This window comes from Hibiscus syriacus, unplaced genomic scaffold (genome assembly GCF_006381635.1).
Source record: "Hibiscus syriacus cultivar Baekdansim isolate YM2019G1 unplaced genomic scaffold, ASM638163v2 tig00003041_pilon, whole genome shotgun sequence".
NCBI lineage: Eukaryota > Viridiplantae > Streptophyta > Magnoliopsida > Malvales > Malvaceae > Hibiscus > Hibiscus syriacus.
In genome coordinates, this window is record NW_024061960.1 from 3,120,052 (window position 1) to 3,143,205 (window position 23,154).

At 33.5% G+C, this 23,154-nt stretch overlaps 1 pseudogene; it reads right to left on the minus strand.

Annotated features, from left to right (window-relative positions):
• Nucleotides 1–282: 282 nt before the first annotated feature.
• On the minus strand, nucleotides 283–18,623 carry LOC120168005 (annotated as a pseudogene).
• Between the last annotated feature and the right edge of the window lie 4,531 nt (nucleotides 18,624–23,154).

A 23,154-nucleotide genomic window follows, 5' to 3' on the forward strand; every position in this document is an offset into this window, starting at 1 on the left:
AACCCTCAAAATCATAAAAAATAATAATTAAACCACTCTATCATGTCATCGTCCAACATTTAATTCTGCGAGTCAAATGCTCTGATTTTTCCTCGATTTAAGGTCCACATTGAGAACAAATAAATTCAAGAATCACATTGCCCCCCTCCCCCACAACAAAAAAACCAAAGTTTGTGGGTCTAAGTTCTATTTAGGTGCTTCTTTTCTCCGCTTGCCAAGTTTAATGATTGAAACAATTAAATAAGCAAAAATAAATAGCACGTAAGCAACAATTGAAATGAATAGACTACATCGAACTTTGCTTTTTAAAATATATATGCCCTTGTAAATTCAACAAAACAAATTGCTAATTTCAGTTCACCAATCACAATTATTTCTCCAATCCAAGATCATAAAAATCCCTCAAACCACATTATTACTCTCCCAAGTCTTCCAGACTGTAACACCCACAGACCGATGTGGATGACCCGATCCGATCCGGGGTGTCACATTAGGGTCACCAGAGCGACCCACCGTAAAAATCCCGGAAAATTAATTTTTTTTTGTTAAAACATGTAAAATCATAAAACAATTTATAAATACAAAAGTAAAATTTACTAATATTCAGAAATAAAACAGATTTCAGACTCGTATATAAAATAAAATACAACCTACGTGCCCCCTAATCACATGCACCATACTCCGCAAGTAACGCCGGTGGAACTCCTTTACTGAGGTCGATAGTTGCACTGGTGCAATCCATTTAACCTGAAATAATGAGTAACAGAGTGAGCTTTGGAAAGCTCAGTAATACAAAACTACCAAGTGATGCTAAAGGACATGCATATAATATGCAAGCATAAGTTTCCTTATTGATTCAGACATCTACAAGTTTTTATGCTGAGCTGAGGTCCCACTGATATCTCAGGTAGTAAAAGACAAGAAGCTTTCAATTCAGAGGAAATGCTTAGGAGGACTAGGTTCAGGAGATCAAAATAGGTCGTTTAGTGTGTTCCCACAAAACCAATAAAAATGTACATATCTTTTTAAAGATGTAGTTTAAAACGTATTTTTCAAAAACCATAGTAAAACCCTCCAACAGAACGCCAATATGTAGTTCCCCAGAACTGCATTCATAAGGACTTACCCTAGGCCCAAATGGCGTTAGTAATAACCTAAGGGAGCACCTTGGGTCTATAAGGTTTTACCCTAGCAGAAGTGTATGTGCCCACCTGAGATGAGTGCCCCCAGGCCCATAAGGACTTACCCAATGTTCACAACAGATGAGCCATCCTAAGGGTGTGTCTTACGGTCCATAAGGTGTTACCATTAGGCCCAAGAGCCCACCCAAGAATCGCCTTAGGTCCATAAGGAATTACCAGTCGGTGTTGAACCTATACAAGGAATTACTAACAACGACTGAACTTGCCAGAGTCTTTAGTGATACTAGAGTCCCAGAGTACCCCGTATAAAAATAATTTCAGTCAGTAAATAGATATATCAGAAATCAAAGCAGAGATCATAGATCAAAATAGAAATCAGAGATCAGAACATATATTAAAGTTCTGAGCAAAAATCAGAGGCCAGACTGTATTTCAGATAAATGAGACATACTTTTAAAATCATAGAAAACATATGTGTGATCAGGGAACAAACTAGAGGTTCCATATATTATTCGGAGGTGATTGGTATTTATCAGATAGGGAGTCATGAAACTTCTGTAAACAAATTAAATTCATAGACGAGATCCCCATAAAAGGGTTTGATAGCTGACGAATTCATCAATTATTCAGAATGTGATTTATTAGGATCATAAAGTATTCAAATATTTTTTGGAGGCACTATGAAATCAGAAAGGTATTCAAAATCCTATGCATCAGAGTTACTTGCGTTTTCATGTATGACAGGAGTGATTCCATTATTCAGGAAATTAAAGGCATTTTGGGCATTAGGTTTGTAACACCCCCAACCCATATCCGACCCGTATACGAGTCTGATGTGTCACATTGACTTTTTAAATAATTTACTTTGAAAAAAATAAAATAATTAAATAAAAATTCAGTTCGACATTTTTAATAAACCAAATAATTGTTATTGTGTAAAATATATTGATTTACAAAACTTATCAGAGCGTATCCGACACCAATCTTTTATCTTACATGCCAACTACATTTCATAAAATGCATATAATTCAAGATTTTTCTGATCTGAATTTCAGGAATGAGATGTTGACCTGATGAGCTCATATTCGATCCCTTTTTCCTCTTCTCGAAACCTACGTGTGAAATATTCACACGCTAAGTCGATGACTTAGTGAGACATTAAATTATGAAAGAACTCTAACTATTTACACATGCATGAACATATCATCTTATAATGCCATATCAAAACCATATAACATTATATATATCATATACATATCACACATTATTTTAAGTCTCTAACCTTAGTCCACTATCAATATTTTTATCATTTATATCTTATAATTATATCCTCTTATATCTATTCTTTTACTCAACATATTATTCAATTAACCAAGCAATACAGACATCATCATATAAATCATATCAGATTATTTAATAAGAAATACATGCATGCATATAAATCATCATTAGTCACTTATCATTTAATCAAATAGCACATATACTTAACCTTCTTAATCATATACTATACTTATATCTCATCATGTCCTTGCTATAAAATTTATCATATCACAACATATATTTGTTATTATCTTTTGATTAGCCCATGTACATATATGAGAACTATTGATATGTGAGTCTCTAGAGGTTGTGCACTAATGCTGTCACCACAGCTCGTATAAATGCACCGAAGTGCCATGTAGAATTGCACCGAAGTACCATATAAAATGTCCCTAAGGACCACGTAGAAAATTCCTTAAGAATCATATACATATGCAAAGGATCAAGTATGTGTCTCAAAAGACATCACTGTTGAGTTAATCGATTGACAGAATTGGCCAAGAGGGGGGTGAATTGGCAATTAAAAATTTGGTGGAAGCTTTTGCAGAAAATTGAAAGTAATTGCACAACGATTTAGAGTGGTTCAACTTTCTCAATCAAAGTCTACGTCCACTACCTTAGCTATCCACACTAAGGATTTTCCAACAAATTCACTAATTTGTTCTTTCTTTTGAGGCCAAAGAGATAACCTTACAACACCCTCAAGAATATACCCCAATTCTTGAGAACACTCTTTCCCAAAGAGAAGATTACAAATTTGCAAACTTACAAGGAAAACCTCACAAGGTAAGATGTTTGCACAATTCTAGAACAAGAAAAGAACACTCAAAGGCAATTACAAATGAGCACAAATGGTGTTCTTGAAAGCAAAGTGAATATTGAAAGGAAAATTGGCTTGATTTGCACAAACTTGGTGTTTGATGCTTTCTCTCGTATTTCTCTATGATTTATTGTTGATCAAGGGCTTTAGAACTTGTTTAAATACACCTTGAATCACTTATGAACGTTGGGGATGATTAGTGAAGATCATATAGCCGTTTTAGTGTGAAAACAATTAATAAAACAGCTTGGAGCGTGGGGGGAATCGGTTCCTCCTCATAGGGAATTGGTTCCCTAAGTGTAAAATTCAAATATTTCGACCGTTGAACAGGGGGGAATCGGTACCCCCTATGGGGGAATCGGTTCCCTCCGAGCATTCTGGAAATCTCGGAGCCAAACCGTTCAGGGGGGAATCGGTACCCCCTTGGGGAGGAATCGGTTCCCTCTGAGCAATCTGGAATTTTTGGCTTTAAAATGGTTCGAAATACTTTGAAAGATTATTTTGAAATTGATTTAAGATTAAAACTTAATTTTACACTTAAGTAAGGATTAAAAATGATTTTTGAAATATTTGGAGTAATGTTTTGATATTCGAATAATTATATCGAATATACTTAGAAAATCATTTGGAAAATCTTAAAATTCATTTAACTTAATTTGTTATATCGAAATATCAAAATGTTTTCAACAATCTTCCCCTTTTTGATATAACAAAACATTTTAGTAATTTTAAGATTTTGAAATCAAGTTTTGAAATTACTCCCCCTTACTTTAACACTCCTCCCATTTATCATTTTAAAAATTTTAAAAACACACACTCTTCCACCCCTTTTTGTTAAATCAAAAAGATTCAAAGAAACGTGAAAATCATTTAGCCAATTGATTAGGTATATGTATGCATAAGCTGCTAAGATCACAATCAAGAGAAACGTTAGCCATTAGTTCCATAATCAATATTCATAAGCAATGTGATATGGCAAAATTGGTCATATTGCTAATAATGATGTAAATGATGCAATAATGAATAAATCACACCAAACATATAAGTTCACACCATCCATAAATCCAAACAAATTCACAATTCACAAATTCAAACATTCCAAAATATTCAAAATGTTAAAACAATAAGTTTGGAGTTCAAAGCAAAATATAGAATCAATCATCCGTAGGAGGATCGGGAGGAGGAAAACGAGCTCGCATAGCGGCCATCTCGTGTGAGAGTGCATCAATACGTTCATTCATTGAAGCGTTGTTTGTTCGCATCTCTCGGAGAATTTCTAATTGTTGAGCTCCCATTGTGGATAACTGGGACTTTATAGAAGTAAAGCTCGAATCCATGGTCGCATATCAGAAATCAAATGTCTCCATAAAGGATTGAAAATATGGAGGCATTTGAGTCGATTGTTGTCCGTGCTCCTCGGGTTGCTCAGGCTCATCTTCGGCTTCATCGATATCCCTCATTAATTGTTCAAACTCTGGATCTTCGTCAGCTTCGAGTGGAGCTTGTGAAGAACTAGCTCCCGGAGTAGTTGCAGAAGATCGAACCTATTCACCGGTTTCTTTATTTTTGACCCATCCCGCTCTTGTTAAAGAAAGAATATTGATTTGTTTCTTAAGAGGAAAGGAGGCATCTAGACCAACTCGAAGCTCGGCTTTAGAAAAGAGATTACTAAGGATACAACCGTAAACTAGTGAAGAACAGAGTTTCTTATTTGGCACTAGGTTAACGGTTTCAACAATCTCAGCAAAGATGATCTCGGAAAGGTTTATTTTTATATTGTGTTCAAAACAATGCAACCACCAAAGATCTAAAGCTCTGAGAGTAGAATAACGACCCTCGGATGGTCGAAACCACCAAGTGATCATGAGATGAAGAAAACGCTCATGAAGATCTAGAACACTTGCACTATCATTTCGTTTATATCGTGAGCCTAAAACTTGTTTTTCATTTGATAAACCTTCATTATCCAAGCCTAAGGCATTGGCTATGTAAGCCGGATCAAGATGGAAATATTGACCTAGGAGGTAGGAACGTACTCCTATGGTTTTGGTTTTGTCACGATTTTTGATACAAACGGCATTACAATAGAAGATACGAACAAGTTGATGATAGACAACGGGTTCAAGTTCGAAAAGTTTATCAAATTTCCATTCGTTCAAGATAGGGATATATTTAAAGTTAATAGCAACCATAGCTTGAAGAGATGGGATACGTTCTTCCCTAATCTTATACGAGTCAAAATATTGGTAAAACCAATAACGATAATCTTTAGGACCCGGTTGATTGAAACAAGAATTTTGGATAGTCAAATTAGGATCAAGATTTGGAATAGGATTTTGAGGAATAGGAGGAGGATTTGGAGGTGGATTTGGTTGACAACTAGAACGACTAGATGAAGACCTAGCACGTTTAGGATTGGACATGGTAAAGGAAATCGGAATAGATTGGATAACCTGCAATTTTAAAAACAAATGTATGCAATTCAATTAATCCCAAAACTCAATTGAGTCCTCAATATTTCAAGGTTTTCTAAATTAATTCTAATGGGCAAAGTTTTTGAAAAACTTTTGAAATATATGGTTTTGAGAAACAATATATGTATAGTTTTCATAACAACAACATAATTTAATCAAAACACAATAATTTGAAAATTAACATTTTTTTTTAATTTCGAAAATTTAAAAATTTTTGGAAAATTCTTGTGTTTTTGATGAAATTAGTTGTAACATCTAGTTTCTAATCACTAAACAATCAATGCCCGATCACTATTTCAACCTAGAACTAATTAAAACTAATCCTATGTTCAAAATCAATAAAATAGAGAGTTTAGAAAAATTTACCTTGAAAGATGAAGATTGAGGGGATTTAGATGTTGTTTGCACGATTTTAATGATTCCAATGCTAAAATCCGATTTTTAAGCACACAAAATGCTAAATTAATCTTTTCTAGTGGTATAGGCAACTCATATATTGAAAAATAATTATGTTCAAACAATTAAATTAATCTTTAATCGATATTTGAACATAAAATTAATTTTTCATCAAGAATCATAAACTCCCCCTAACTAATAGCAATGAATGCAATCAAAAATTACTATTATGAGCATTTTTCAGTATTTATTAAAAGTGCTGAATTATTTTAATCACTAAGTGAAGATAGGTCAGTTAAACCTAATTCTCTCCTAAGTGTCCAAAACCTTTCCTTATCTAAGGGTTTTGTAAAAATATCCGCTAATTGATGCAAAGTATCAACAAATTCTAGAACTACATCTTCCTTAGTGACATGGTCTCTAATGAAGTGATGTCTAATTTCAATGTGTTTAGTTCTAGAGTGTTGGATGAGATTTTTAGTGAGACAAATAGCACTAGTATTGTCACACTTGATAGGAATAGTACCTACTTCAATTCCATAATCAAAAAGTTGTTGTTTCATCCATAAAACTTGTGCACAACAACTACCGGCTGAAATATATTCCGCTTCAGTGGTAGATAATGCAACACAATTTTGTTTATTTGAAAACCAAGAAATCAGCATATTTCCAAGGAATTGGCAAGTACCGGAGGTGCTTTTCCTATCTAATTTACATCCTCCATAATCCGCATCAGAGAAGGCATGTAAGCTAAAACTAGAGTCTCTAGGATACCAAAGTCCTAAACTAGGAGTGTCCTTAAGGTATCTAAAGATTCTCTTAACAGCTAGTAAATGTGATTCCTTAGGACATGATTGAAATCTAGCACATAAGCAAACACTAAACATAATGTCCGGTCTACTTGCAGTTAGATAAAGCAAAGAGCCAATCATTGACCTATATAATTTAACATCTACACATTTAACTCCTTCATCTAAGTCAAGCTTTGTTGAAGAGCTCATTGGAGTGTCATGAGGTTTCCCATTTTCTAGTCCAAACTTCTTGAGCATATCTTTGACGTACTTAGCTTGATTAATGAAGATGCCATCTTTTCTTCGCTTGATTTGGAGTCCCAAGAAAAATGAGAGCTCCCCCATCATGCTCATCTCAAACTCACTTTGCATTAGCTTAGAAAATTCTTGGAAAAGAACATTATTAGTAGAACCAAATATTATATCATCAACATAAATTTGAACTACTAATAAATCTTTACCTTTATGCTTTAAAAACAATGTAGTGTCAACCTTTCCTTTTGAAAAACCTTTTTCAATTAAAAAATTTGACAATCTTTCATACCAAGCTCTAGGAGCTTGTTTTAAACCATAAATAGCTTTTGTCAATTTAAGAACATGATCTGGAAATTTTGAATCTTCAAAACCTGGAGGTTGTTCCACATACACTTCTTCTTTTATAAAACCATTTAAAAATGCACTTTTAACATCCATTTGATATAATTTAAATTCATGAAAACATGCAAATGCTAATAACATTCTAATTGCTTCCATCCTAGCTACGGGAGCGTATGTTTCATCATAGTCTATGCCCTCTTCTTGAGTATACCCTTGAGCAACAAGTCTAGCCTTGTTTCTCACTATATTACCACTCTCATCAAGCTTATTCCTAAATACCCATCTAGTACCTACAATAGATTTATTACTAGGCCTTTCAACTAATGTCCATACTTTACTTCTCTCAAATTGATTTAACTCTTCTTACATAGCCATAATCCAATGTTCATCATTTAATGCTTCTTTAATATTCTTAGGCTCTATGCATGAGATAAATGCAACATAATTACAAATATTTCTAAGAGAAGATCGAGTTGTTACCCCTTTTGATGGATCACCTATAATTTCACCATCCTTGACATAGTTGTACTCTCTTGGATAAGATACTTCCCTTTCTTCAATGGTTGGATTCTCAAGAGGATCATGAGTTTCCTCATTTTTTGTTTCTTCCTTTGATGATGGTTCTCCAACTTCATGTCTAACATCATTTGTATTTATAACACCTACATCATCATTCACACAAGAATCCTTCCTTGGAAGGGGATTATCATCGAAAACAACATGTATAGACTCTTCTACAACTAAAGTTCTTTTATTAAATACTCGATAAGCTTTAGAATTTAAGGAGTAACCCAGAAAAATTCCTTCATCACTTTTAGCATCAAATTTGCCAAGGTTTTCTTTACCGTTGTTTAAAATAAAACATTTACATCCAAAAGGATAAAAATAGCTAATGTTAGGCTTTTTATTTTTGAAAATTTCATATGGAGTTTTCTTTAAAATTGGCCTAATCATTACTCGATTAACAACATAATAAGCAGTATTTGTGGCTTCCGCCCAAAAATATTTTGGCAAATTATTTTCACAAAGCATGGTTCTAGCCATTTCTTCTAAAGTTCGATTTTTCCTCTCAACAACTCCATTTTGTTGAGGGGTTCTAGGTGCTGAAAAATTATGACTAATACCATTAGAATTACAAAATTCAATAAATCCAAGATTTTCAAATTCAGTGCCATGATCACTCCTAACACTAGTTATAGAGTAACCCTTTTCATTTTGGATTATTTTTGAAAATGTGATGAACTGTTCTAATGCTTCATCTTTAGTACTTAAAAATAAAACCCAAGTATATCTAGAATAGTCATCTACCAAGATAAATGCATATTGTTTTCCACCCAAGCTAGTAGTCCTAGTTGGCCCAAAAAGATCTACATGGATCAATTGTAATACTCTACTAGTTGATACATCATTAATAGTTTTAAAAGAAACACGCTTTTGTTTTCCTTTAGCACAAGCATCACATATTTTATCATTATCAAATTTAAGCTTAGGCAACCCTCGAACTAAATCACCTTGAATTAGCCGTTGCAAAACACTCATACTAGCATGTCATAGTCTCCTATGCCATAACCAACTATCATGTTCATCCTTAGCAACTAGGCATAAATTAGTCATATCAAAAGAATCTAAATGCACCATGTAAATGTTCCCTATTCTATGACCAACAAGCATAATCCGATTAGATGCAATGTCAATGACTTTACAACCATTAATTTCAAATAAGACATTGAATCCTTTATCGCATAATTGACTAATACTCAATAGATTATGCTTTAATCCATTCACATATAAAACATTCTTAATTTGTATGGAAGAGGCATTACCTATTGTACCAATACCTTCAATGTGACCTTTTGAATTGTCTCCAAAAGTCACTTCTCCTCCATTTTTTGGCGTTAAGCTCAATGAACCGGCTTTTGTCTCCGGTCATGTGTCTTGAGCATCCACTATCAAGGTACCATGAATTTGAATTTGTTTCCCGTGCCTTGTAGCAATGCTCCTTTCCCTACAAGCATAGATTAATTTTTGATTTTTGGTACCCAAATTCTTTTGGGTCCATATTCATTAGTTTCCAAAATCCTAGTCCCCTTAGGTATCCATTTGTGTAGGATATTTTTATCTTTAGTAGTAATGAGTTCTTTAGGAACCCACATACTTCTAACGATTTTTCCATTAGAGGTTCTTTGGGGACCTCTATGATTGTAGTTTCTAAAACTTTTTCTAACAAAGTTGGATTTTGAATTTCCACCTTTTTCAAAATGTTTTGTTCCAACTTTATCAAAAGAAGTTTTAAGATCATCAATTTTCTTTTGATGATCATCATTGATCTTTGAAAGTAAATTTTGCAAATCTAAATTTTTCTTTTCAAACTCTTCTAGTTTGATTTGCAAATCTTTGATTTTACTTTCAAGATCGTTGTTGGTTTTGGATATGAGTTTGTTTTCATTTTTCAATTTTGAAACATCGTTTTTATATTTTAAAAATAATTTCTCATAATCCGAAGCCAACCCATTATATTCCTCTAATAACTCATCATAGGATAAATCATCAAAATCGAATGAGTTAGAGGTTACCTTAGAATCTTCCCCAAATGCCATCAAGCACAAGTTAGCTACTTCTTGTTCCTCTTCATCGGAACTTTCTTCATCGCTCCATGTAGCCACATGAGCCTTGTGCTTATTCTTTGATTGACCCTTTTTTCTTCAATTGTGGGTAATCATATTTAACATGCCCTGGCTTTTTGCATTCGTAGCAAATGATTGGGTCCTTCTCTTTCGGTTTATTTTTGAGGCCTTCATTTCGTTTGAACTTTCTTCCTCGATAAGGTCTCATCATTTTTCTGAACCGTTTGGCAACCAATGCCATTTCCTCGTCATCGTCATCGTTATTCGAATCACTCTCATCTTTTGTGGATTTGAGAGCAACTCCAATGTTTTTCTTCTTCTCCTTCTCCTTTGTTATCTCGTCAATTTTGTCGAGGTCCATCTCATCTTCGAGCATCATTTCATGAGTGAGGAGTGACCCAATTAGCTCTTCAAGAGTTAAGGACGTTAAATCCTTAGACTCGATGATTGCCGTCTTCTTTGATTGCCACGATTTTGGGAGGGAGTAGACTAACTTCCTCACAAGCTTTTCATTTAAAATGATCTCTCCATATGATTTGAGACCATTGACAATCGTTGAAAATCTATCCGTCATAGCTTTGATATCTTCATTTGGTTTCATCCTGAAATTTTCATAGTTATGCGTTAGAATACTAATTTTAGATTTCTTTACCTCATTGGTACATTCATGAGTGACTTGAAGTTTGTCCCATATTTCTTTGGCGGTTGTACACGATGAAACTCTTCCGTATTCATCTGGTCCAAGAGCACAAAAAATGATATGGATGGCTTTGGAGTTGAGCTGGAACATTCTTGTCTCTCCTTCACTCCACAACCTTGGATGAGTGAGAGGTTTGATGTATCCTTCTTCTACAGAATTCCATGCTCCCATGTCACTTGCTTGAATGAAGTACATCATTCTATTCTTCCAATAGGCATAGTTAGCTCCATTAAAGAAAGGAGGCTTGTTGACGAGCATCGAGTCGAGACCAGAGTCGAATTTTGAAGCGGAGGCCATTGATGACTTTGATTATCGATATAACTCTTCCCGAATCGACTCAAGAGGCGATTAAACCTTCAAATGAGTTAGGCTCTGATGCCAATTGTTGAGTTAATCGATTGACGGAATTGGCCAAGAGGGGGGTGAATTGACAATTAAAAATTTGGTGGAAGCTTTTGCAGAAAATTGAAAGTAATTGCACAGCGATTTAGAGTGGTTCGACTTTCTCAATCAAAGTCTACGTCCACTACCTTAGCTATCCACACTAAGGATTTTCCAACAAATTCACTAATTTGTTCTTTCTTTTGAGGCCAAAGAGATAACCTTACAACACCCTCAAGAATATACCCCAATTCTTGAGAACACTCTTTCCCAAAGAGAAGATTACAAATTTGCAAACTTACAAGGAAAACCTCACAAGGTAAGATGTTTGCATAATTCTAGAACAAGAAAAGAACACTCAAAGACAATTACAAATGAGCACAAATGGTGTTCTTGAAAGCAAAGTGAATATTGAAAGGAAAATTGGCTTGATTTGCACAAACTTGGTGTTTGATGCTTTCTCTCTTGTTTCTCTATGATTTCTTGTTGATCAAGGGCTTCAGAACTTGTTTAAATACACCTTGAATCACTTATGAACGTTGGGGATGATTAATGAAGATAATATAGCCGTTTTAGTGTGAAAACAATTAATAAAACAGCTTGGAGCGTGGGGGGAATCGGTTCCCCCTCATAGGGAATCGGTTCCCTAAGTGTAAAATTCAAATATTTCGACTGTTGAACAGTGGGGAATCGGTACCCCCTATGGGGGAATCGGTTCCCTCCGAGCATTCTGGAAATCTCGGAGCCAAACCGTTCAGGGGGGAATCGGTACCCCCTTGGGGGGGAATCGGTTCCCTCTGAGCAATATGGAATTTTTGGCTTTGAAATGGTTCGAAATACTTTGAAAGATTATTTTGAAATTGATTTAAGATTAAAACTTAATTTTACACTTAAGTAAGGATTAAAAATGATTTTTGAAATATTTGGAGTAATGTTTTGATATTCGAATAATTATATCGAATATACTTAGAAAATCATTTGAAAAATCTTAAAATTCATTTAACTTAATTTGTTATATCGAAATATCAAAATGTTTTCAACGATCACACATGTTCCAAGGAATACATATATGTCTCGAAGGACCGCGTAGACCCTCGACTCTTGGCATGCCAACTATACCTCTAGCTCTCAGGACACATAATATGGGCATTAATATTTATGTTATCACGCATTCACATATTTACCTAGTCACATAGTTCTTTCACATAGCTCATTGTCATATAAATCACATATCACATATACATATAAATACATGGTTCACTTACGCGTAGAACATTTTCATATGATTCACATATCACAGAGCTTATCACATAATAATTGTATTCTTTTTCATATAATCACATAGTTATATAATATTTCATATGACATATACTTTCTCTTTCATATATCTTGTTTCATGTATCATATCTTATGATCATGTAATCATGCTACTCATAATCACATAACTTCTACTCATAAGGTTCAACATCATTAAACTTAGTTCACTTTCTATATTATCATACATTTATATAATCTTATATGTCCTATCATTAACCTATAAAATCACTCATATACTCATATAACTGTTATCCTTTCTCCAGTAATCACATAGATCACATTTTATAACGTACGCTATGTACATATAATAACTTATCTCATATCATATAACTTATGGTTTATACTTTTATATTCACATATTATAACCTATAAACATATATCACTTATGCATGTATTCATGTACACATTTTCATATAGTCTATATATATATAACTCCATGTTTTACATAATTACTTATCTCCCATCATTTATTTACTAATTTCATATATTTACCTAGTTCAGTTTCACATAGCTTATCACATATACAAGTCTTCTAATAAATTATCATCAAAAGCTCCTATAATATCTCTCTATGGCTTCATAGATTTCTACTATATATCTTATTCATTATAAATTCATTTAAGCCTATAAATCTTTCCCATATAATTGATCTTACATGTTTATATAGTCACTTCCTCTTGTTATCACATAAGTAATTGGTATTTTACATAATTCGTGATCCTATAATTTATATCGCAGGTTCATATAACTCATATAACATTTTTCCTATAATACATAAATCATTGCCATATAACACATATCATATAAATTCATACCACATAACAAGTAATACAAACTAAGCATATTCACGTAATATCAAACATAATCACGTAATATCAAACATAATCATACTTCTAATCATACAATCATATATTCAACATATTGGAAACAGACTTGTCACAAGTCCAATTTCCATTTACAATACATATATTCTAATAATATACACTCACCTGGCCTCACTAGTCAATACCGATCTGTTATCTTTTCCTTGATCAATCTTACTTGCCAAGTTTCGGAACTTGTTTAGGCTCTGTATCTACATAGTAATATATTGATACTTATCAGTATACTAATTAATATATTCTAAACTATCATTTCTTAGGCTAAAAGAAAAGATATTTTCATCTCTTAATAAACGTATGCATCGATGTACTACACCATGTATCGATGCATCCCTTGACGGGTGCATCGATGCACTATCTATGCATCGGTACATAAATCACATTCGATGTTTGTATTTTAAGTATATTCTAAACTATCATTTCTTAGGCTAAAAGAAAAGCTATTTTCATCTCTTAATAAACGTATGCATCGATGCAATACACCATGTATCGATGCATCCCTTGACGGGTGCATCGATGCACTATCTATGCATCGGTACATAAATCCCATTCGATGTTTGTATTTTAAGGGGGTGCATCGATGCACTACTTGTGCATCGATACACTGATGGCATTCGATGTTTCTTCTTTAAAAAGTGCATCAACATCTTTAAAGAGTGCATCGGTACACATTGAATGTGCATCGATACACTTTGCCCAGAATTCGTATTTTACGCCCGAAAATCATAAACTCTTCATTCAATTCTTCTATTTTAAGCCCCTATCATGTCATTAAACTCAACTACCATTACTTAAACCAACTTGTATTCATATAAACCATCTCTATCTTCCATATCTCATCATGATTCTTAATTTTAAGAATCGTACTAAACTTTCAACTTTGTTATTAATCCTTTCTAACTTCATAAATCTCTTATTCTTAGTGATGACAAGTCAAATTCCTTCTCAAATTTCACTTATTAACTCTTTTCCAGAAATTCATCTAAAACTCATTTTCTTTAATCTCTTCTATATATTTCATCTTGTTGTTTTAGAACAAATTAATTAAGCTTTCCTTAATCTTAATTATCATCTAATGATCATAACTCAACCTTAAAATCAACAATTAATCAACAAGCAAAGAAACTCACCTTTGAGCTTGGAGATACGGGAGGAGGAAGAAGAAGAAAGAAAACTCTGGAGAATTCTCTCATTTCCCATGTGGTTCCCTTATCTTATAAAAGGAATATAAAATTTTTCCTTGTCAAATGACCATTTTGCCCTTTAATTCCTTTAATAATTACTAACAACTTCTAAGAAATATTTCCATATAAATCATTGAACTATTCAATTATTCTACTTTAATCACCAAATTCTGAAACATTTCAATTTGGTCACTAACCCGGTATTGAGGATGTTACAAGGTTTTTGGAGAATTCTTAGTGATTTGAGCTAATAAGGGAGAAACGAAGATTCAGGGCATTTAAGATTTGTGTCGATCTATCGGAATATCGAGTTAACTCGAACTGTACAAATCCCAGCAATGATACCTGTCAACCGGTCAAATCGTTGCACTTCAAGGGTATTCACTCTTTAATACAAACAAATCTTGTCCATTGATCATCTTCAGAATCATCGCTGAATAGGTCTTAGGGAGACGACCAGATATTCCAATGGTCTTTATTTCATTTCTACATTGCAACGATATCAGGAAATATCGACGTGCTTGATTCGTGGTTCAAAACCCTTATGGATAGTACAATATATAAGATCATCAGTGTTTCCAGACTTATCCAAGTTATTTGCTTAATTCAAGGTCATTGGGGTACTTAAATCAATTCACATTCAAGTTTATCCCGGTCACTTCAGAGTTTCTAGAGTAATTCTATCGTTTTCGAAATTTGAATACATATTTCAGTAATTCCTATCAATTCAAACAATATACACTTTTTATGATAATTGGTCACGTTTGTCCTTTCTAGGTTATTCTTCACCATCATGGGAAATCTTGGTTTTCATAGTACAAGGGTATTTCCATAATTTTACCCCATAGGGCTATTTTTGGTAATTTCTTATCCAAATAATCTCGGTATTTAACCTTTAAAGAAAATTTATCAAAATTTACGGATCTTAAAGTCAATTCATTTATTAATGAATCACTGAACTTATAATTCTTTCCGATTGATCTTTCAGTTTCTTACGCGAGTCATCTGAGTCATATTCAGTTACTGACTTTTTTATCGTATTCAGATCGAGTTTAGAAATAATTTACTATATAGCTGAAATCAATCATATTCATCCATGTATCTACCAATTCCAATATGTACCATAAATCATGCATTAGGTAGTAATGTATTACCTCAATTTTCGTGCCCCACCGATCAAACATTTAATTTCCACTCACTCATTCTCGAACTTGAATTCAACGTCTATTAATTCCTCGGATACATAGAACCCGAATTTACGTCAGAAACTGAACTTAATTGAGAAACCAATTTGAATCCGAAGATAAAACACTGAAAAACAACTTACCGGGTGCGAATTTGATAAAACGGACTTTAGATTTAGACTCAGGACGTTGAAAAACATAAAATGGGACATTTTTGAAAAAGTTAACTTTTTTTGTCAAAGTAAACGGTTAGACCAGTCAAAGTCAACGATCAGACAAGTCAAAGTCAACTGTCAGACCGGTCAAAGATCAACGGATTAGGCCGGTCAAAGTCAATAGGTAGGGTCAAAGTCAATGGGTCGGGTCAAAGTCAACCGGTCGGGTCGGGTTGACTCAATTCGGGTCAACAGACCTGGTTCGGACCGGGTTGGGCCGATTCAGACTGGTCCAGACCGGCTGGATCGATTTTAGAATGTTTTCAGGAACAGGGACGAACCTCATGCGCACCATCGGCGCGTGGCAGCGCGTGCGACGGCGACAGGGACAATAGTTGATTCATCCACGAGCTTCCATTAATCCTCAATTAACCAATTTCAGTCCAAAAATTCAACCAAAATTACTTAAATAAACAAGAAAAGAGTTGGAGATATTACCCACGCCGGCGATTGGAAAAACGACAGCGACAGAGTAACTCAAGGGCCGAGTTTTGAATGGACGGAGGTGGGGAGTCCGGTGCTCGGGGCGGTGAGGTGAATCGATGAGCACAACGGTCAGATTTACCGAAAAATCGGGTGGCGACGCTAGGGATTCGTTGGATTTCGACGCTCTTCCCACGACGAACGGCGGCAGCTCGCACCGATTGGCCTGGGGGTTTTGGTCAGACGGCGTCGACACTTCGATTTAGACGGTCAGTGTTGCCCATCAACGATCGGAGATGAAGAAACGGCGGGGAAGGCAGACGTTGGGGTTAAGGTGAATAATTTGGGGTTGGGGGAAATTTTGGGGATTTTCGAGTATCTATGGGAGAGGGTTTATTTTTCTCTGACCAAAAAAAATAGTCTAATTTAGGGTTAAGTCCCTGAACTTCCCATAAATTCCAAAACCAAGTTGAAACTTTTAAAAATTTACGATTTGGTCATCAATTTTTCCTTTGTTAATACTTCAATTAGATACTTAAAATTATTAAAAAACTTAACCCCTAAATTGGGGTGTGACACAGACTTCCAGTTTCACCATTCAAAAACTAAAGTCATGTCTTCATTTGCACAGCAATATCGACTTTCCCTACGTCTTGAGTGCCAATGCCAGCCCAACTTTAGCGCTCTTTTCAATTGCTCTGGTGTCCACCTCTCCAGAGATAGTGAAGAGAGATTTCGGTTGCCACTCATGCTGGATCAGAGCACTGGCTCTGCCATAGTTGTTCAGTCGAGCTTTCACTGTGGTCAACGGATCAAGAGCATGCTGCGTACCGATTGTGAGAGAGTTGTCATTAATTGAAAAGCTATGAGTCAGCTCCGCACCAACAGCTGTGTTAGTCATTGGGCTAACAATGTGGTAGTAGGAAGCATTAAGAGTGTCACCTTTATCATTTCTGTCGATATCAAGAAAAATAACCTTGTCAAAACCAGAAGCACAACAAGCAGAATAATGGAATACATGCAGAAGCTCTAAAAAGAAGGAAAAGAACCATTCAAGCAGATATTTTTGCACAACTTTTCATCATTTCATGCTTCCAGGCCAATAAATTAACTGATCATAGAAAGCAATTTAATAAACTTATGTTACTCAAACTCAAGTGTGACTAACGAACACGGGTATATATCCTACACAGGTATAGGCAGATTTTTTTAAGTTCTTCCATTTGTTTGGATCATCCTTAGAGGTCATATCATAGCAATGTAGATATGAACTAAAAGTTAAAGCAACTCTGCTGAAGGAACTGTATTTACAATGTCAAGGAAGCAACAAGGTCAGAATGAGAGAAATTCAGCCCAGCAATTGCCCTTTCTTGTTCTTCCAGTTTGGATGTGATATTCTTGTTCTTCAGCTCGGTGGTTACGTCAGCCAAAAGCAATTGCCCTTTCTTAATACCAGTTGATGTGATTGCCTGACATATATATCAAATTAAAGAATCGGCATATGAACTAGATAACACGGTAGCATATCGAAAAAGGAAACAAAGAGCCAAAACCATCAATCTCAAGTGCGATTATAAATTCATAAGATCAAACATACAAAATATTCATGCGAGCAAATTGGACAAAAATATATCCAAATAAATCATACAAAATTGTATAACCAGCAAGATAATGACATTTTACATAAAAATGATGAATATTCCAGATCATATTTTACATAAAAATCTTGAAATTCAACATAAAAAGAATAATAATCGTAATAGAGATAAACGGAGCAAATAAGAGAAAAATGAACATATAATAGGAACGTTAAAATATGGAATCGATTATGCCGAAGAAAATAAATAAAAATAATCGATACAGAACAGCAGATGTAAAGAAAAAAACTATTAAAAAAATTGAAAAATTTAAAAGGAAAAACTCACGACTCCATTGGAGGTGTAAGTAGTGACAGTGAACTTGTGGTCCCCGCCTGGTAATCCTTGTAAAGAAGATCTGAAAATAAAATAAAAAATAATAAAAGAAGATGAAATGAGAAATAAAGTGAAGAATGAGAAAAGCTTAACCTCTAGCCTTTTTGCCGATATCGGAGTAGAGACCAGGTCCTTTCACCATGCTTGTTTTTGCAGAGAAATTAAGAGGAAAGTGAGAGAAACGAAGGCTGGTTTAGATTACTGACTGATTGCGAATGACGGGGATGATTAACAGTAAGTTTTGCTAAAATATTACTAAGAAAACAAACCCTAACTAGTAAATATGTTGATGTTAAACTGATAAAAACATCGGCATTTTTCTTTACCGTTGTTTTTAGGAATGGGCATACTCCGCAATGTCGCTAATCACGAGTAATCTTTTCAGGATAAATTGTACCATGATAATTTAATTATTTTTATTTTTGTTTTAACTATTAATGTTTTAATTTTATAGTTAATATTTAACAAAAGTATTGACGCAACAGTTAAAAAAATTAACATAGAATTATATTTTACAACATATTTATTTGTTATGAATTATAAAAAGATAGGAAACAAAATTAGGTATGCACGGAAACTCTTTCTTGTTAACTACATTGTTGTTGTCCAAAGGAACTACACTAGTTGCAAGAAAAAAGAAGCATCACCATATTCAGCAAACTCTTACGTTTCCTGACGTTAGGTTTTCCGATTGTTTTAGCATGGTGTGGTGTTGGGAGGTGCATGTTTTGGGGTCACCCTTTTGTCCATTCTTATTCTTGACCTGGCATCTTCTTGTCCCTCCCTTTCACATTCATGAATCTGTTCCAAAAAGCAAGAACATAAAATGACTCAAAGAAGAGGGGAAAAAATGAAAAAGAGTGACCATTTTAACAATGCTTATTCAATGAAAAGGAAAAATAGAAATGAAAAGGAGTGAGAAAGGAGGACTGATGAGGTGGATGAAGAAGCAGAACAAAGACAAATGGCTTATAGGAACTTATCCGATTGTCTTATAGGAACACGAAGCTTTCTTTTTGTGAACAATGGGGATGTCTTCAAGCGGAAGCAAACGTGGGAGCAGTTTGAGATAGAGAAAAATGGATTCGAGGAAGGGAAGAACATGGGAGATGATGAAAGGGTAGGAAAAAGTGTGGGAAGAGATGGTGAAAGAGAAGCAGTTGCAGAAGACCAAGTTAGAGGAGGTGGGGTCTTGGTGGTTTGTGGATATCATCTTGTCGGTTTCGGTGGAGGTGCTGTTGTCTAGTACGAATAAGAGTAAGGAGCATGGGGTTTTGAAATCCCATAAACAATTAAAAAAATATTTTTATTGAATTAAATTAGAATTAAGATAAAATTGATTACAAATGTAATTAATGACGATTAAATATGTAAATTTTTCAAAATTTTAAATGATTTGGTTGAAAACCTTTAAATAAGTGGTATGATTGATAAAATTAAAAAATCGTGATCAAAGTAGAATGGGATAATAATTAATTGATCATAAAATATACTTTTATACTAAATTATATTTAGAGAGATCGTTAATTATATTCAAATGATAATTTTGATTATGGAATTGAAGATAATATATGGTTTTGTGGAGGATTGACACTAGAACCTTTGGTTAGAAGGGGAATGCCCAAATCATTAGGCTAAATGCCTCGTTTGATTAAGTATTGCAATAAACTCTACTTATTTTATTTATTGTTAATGATAGAAAAAAAAATCATTCAAATCAGAATTCGAACCTAGACAACTATAAAATATAAGAGCACCTAAATCAGTTAAACAAATATAATATTTTTTAATAATTAAATAATATATTATACATATTATAAATCATATTTAATACAAAGTTTAGAATTAAAAATAAATTTATTATTTTTATATTTTTAAATTAAATTTAATATTATTTTCATATTAAATTTATTTGTTTTTATATTTCTAAATTAAATTCAGTAGTTTTCATATTTATAAAAATAAATATAAAATTATAAAAATATGTATGAAAAATATTGAATTTAATTTAGAAATATAAAAATAATAAATTTATTTTAGCTTTTAAATTTTGTATTAAATTATAAAAAATATTATATTTGTTTAATTGATTTAGGTGCTCTTATATTTTATAATTGGCCTAGGTTCGAATCCTCATTTGAATGATTTTATTTATTTGTTTTTTTATCATTAATAATAGTATAAGATAAATACAATTTGTTGCAATGCTTAACCAAATGAAGCATTTTGTAACCCCAGACCGATGCGGGTAGCCCGATCCGATCAGGGAAGTCACATTAGGGCCACCGGAGCGACCCACTGTAAAAATAGCGAAAAATTTAAAACTTTTTATCAGAACATGTAAACTTATAAAATCAGTTTTCACTATTTAAAAATAAAACAGATTTCCAAACTCGTATATAAATCAAAATACAATTACATGCCCCCTAATCACATGTACCATACTCTGCAACAACACCGGACGAACTCCCTTACTGAAGTCGATAGATGCACTGGTACAATTCTTTTAACCTGAAAAGGTGAGTAATAGAGTGAGCTTTGGAAAGCTCAGTAATACAGAACTACCAGATGATGCTGATGAACGTGCAAATACAAATAAATATATATTTCCTTATTGTTTTCGAACATTTACAGATTTTTATGCTGAGCAGAGATCCTACTGATATTTCAGGTGGTAACGGACAATGAGCTTTCAGTTCAGAGAAATATTTCGGATGACTGAGTTTAGGAGATCAGAATAGGTTATCTAGCCATAAAACCAGTAAAAAGATATTGATCTTTTAAAACATATAAATATATATATATATACCCCCATCCAACAAGTCCAAATTGTGTAGGTTCCCCATAACCATACACCCACCATCAAGTCCAGTAGGCCCTGAGCACACAGCCGAGGAACCAATAAATAAGGTCATGAGCACACAGCCGAGGAGCATCCAGGTATACTTCCTCCAACATTACCCCCCAATTAAATATGTCCGTCCGTAAACGGATATATCAAAAATCAAAACATAATTCAACATATATAAAAAATTGTTAAATCATGGGTTTAGCCACTAAACTTCCTTCACTTTTTAAAACGGTCTGCCAACTTTGAAATTATTCAATTTAATCCTCAATTTCTTCCAAAATTCCAATTAAATTCACCATTTTATAATTTCTTAAATTTAGCCCCTAAATTGGGATGTTACACATTTGGCCTAGTGGCTTGGTGCTCCTCTTCCATCCAAGGGTCCCAAGTGCTAACACGCGTCAAATGAAGCATGTTTCATGATCATATGTTAACTCGTGTCACCTCTTGAATGAAGAGTTAATTTATTAAATTAAATTAAAATTAGGATCAAATTGATTGAATATATAAGTAATGAGTATCAAATATGTAATTATACCAATTTTATTAACTGTCACGTAAACTCTTTTGTTAAATGTTAATGTGGCTTGATAATGGTGGTCATATCGACAATAACTCTATAGTTAGGTGCTCAATCAAGTAATTCACCTTTGTTTTAAATATAATAGACATATCGTCCCTCCAAATATATTATTTCCCCCACTTTGCACAATATTTTTTACCCATTTTGTCCCTGAAAGTTTTTCTCTGTCATATATTTACCCTTGGACTTAACATACGTTGAAAAATCATTAGTTCATTCAAACTCAAATTCTGACAACAACAATTATGAATTTTTCCAAATATATAAATAAATTATAATGATAAATTTTCATAATCTTTAAAAATTACATAGATAATTTTTCTCACTTTCTGCAAGCCTTCTAATTCTTATCCAAAATGATTAATCGGACTTATGTCCATGCAGTGACGGATAGCTAACCACTACTGTTGTACTATTGCAATATTAGTGACGGTAGAGATTCACATATCCGTATATCAAAAGAGTATCATTGATCTATTATTGAAACCATTGATTTTGCTATTGTTGTTGTTGTTGATATTGCTAATGCCATCATTAATATTATTGACATCATTATTGATAATGTTGAGAACTTTGCACGGATATTGCATATTGTAAGATCATGACTTAGAGTTATGTAAGTTTACATTGTTTGTTTAATGAATTTTAGGGTATTGATCATCGTAGTTGAATTCAGGATTGCATCTAATAGTTTCAAACCATCTTTGAATATTCAATCAGTTTATTGATTTTTTGCTAAACTCATAGAATGGTGGCTATGCATGTACAATGGTAAGTGATTAGTCTTGTGTGTTTATGATGTTATTTGATTCATGCTAAGTATGAATTTGAATGTTATGAAATTTGAATTTCATTTATGTAACGAATATCATAAAATGACCTAACATCATGTGAAGGGTTATAAGGTAAAGAATTTCATATGATTATGTTAATGGTGTGCAAAAAGAGGTAAGATATGACATAGTATTTCAAGCATGATTTAGTGCACGCACACGAATGAAATATTGATGAAAATTGAAGATATGATACATTGTTGGTACGTCATTATGTCATTTATATGTTGCATATAGTATAGACTAAGTTTCATAAGCTATGAAACATGTTTGGTATTTTAATTTGATCATTTGGTGTATATGGTGTTAATATCAAAATAGGGGGTATCGATACTAACATGAAGTGTTAGTAACACAGTGGTATCGATACCGATTCCTTGAGTATTAACACTCATTAGAATGATCTAAATCCAATAACCCTAAAAGGGTATCAAAACCATTAATCAATATTATCGATATTATACT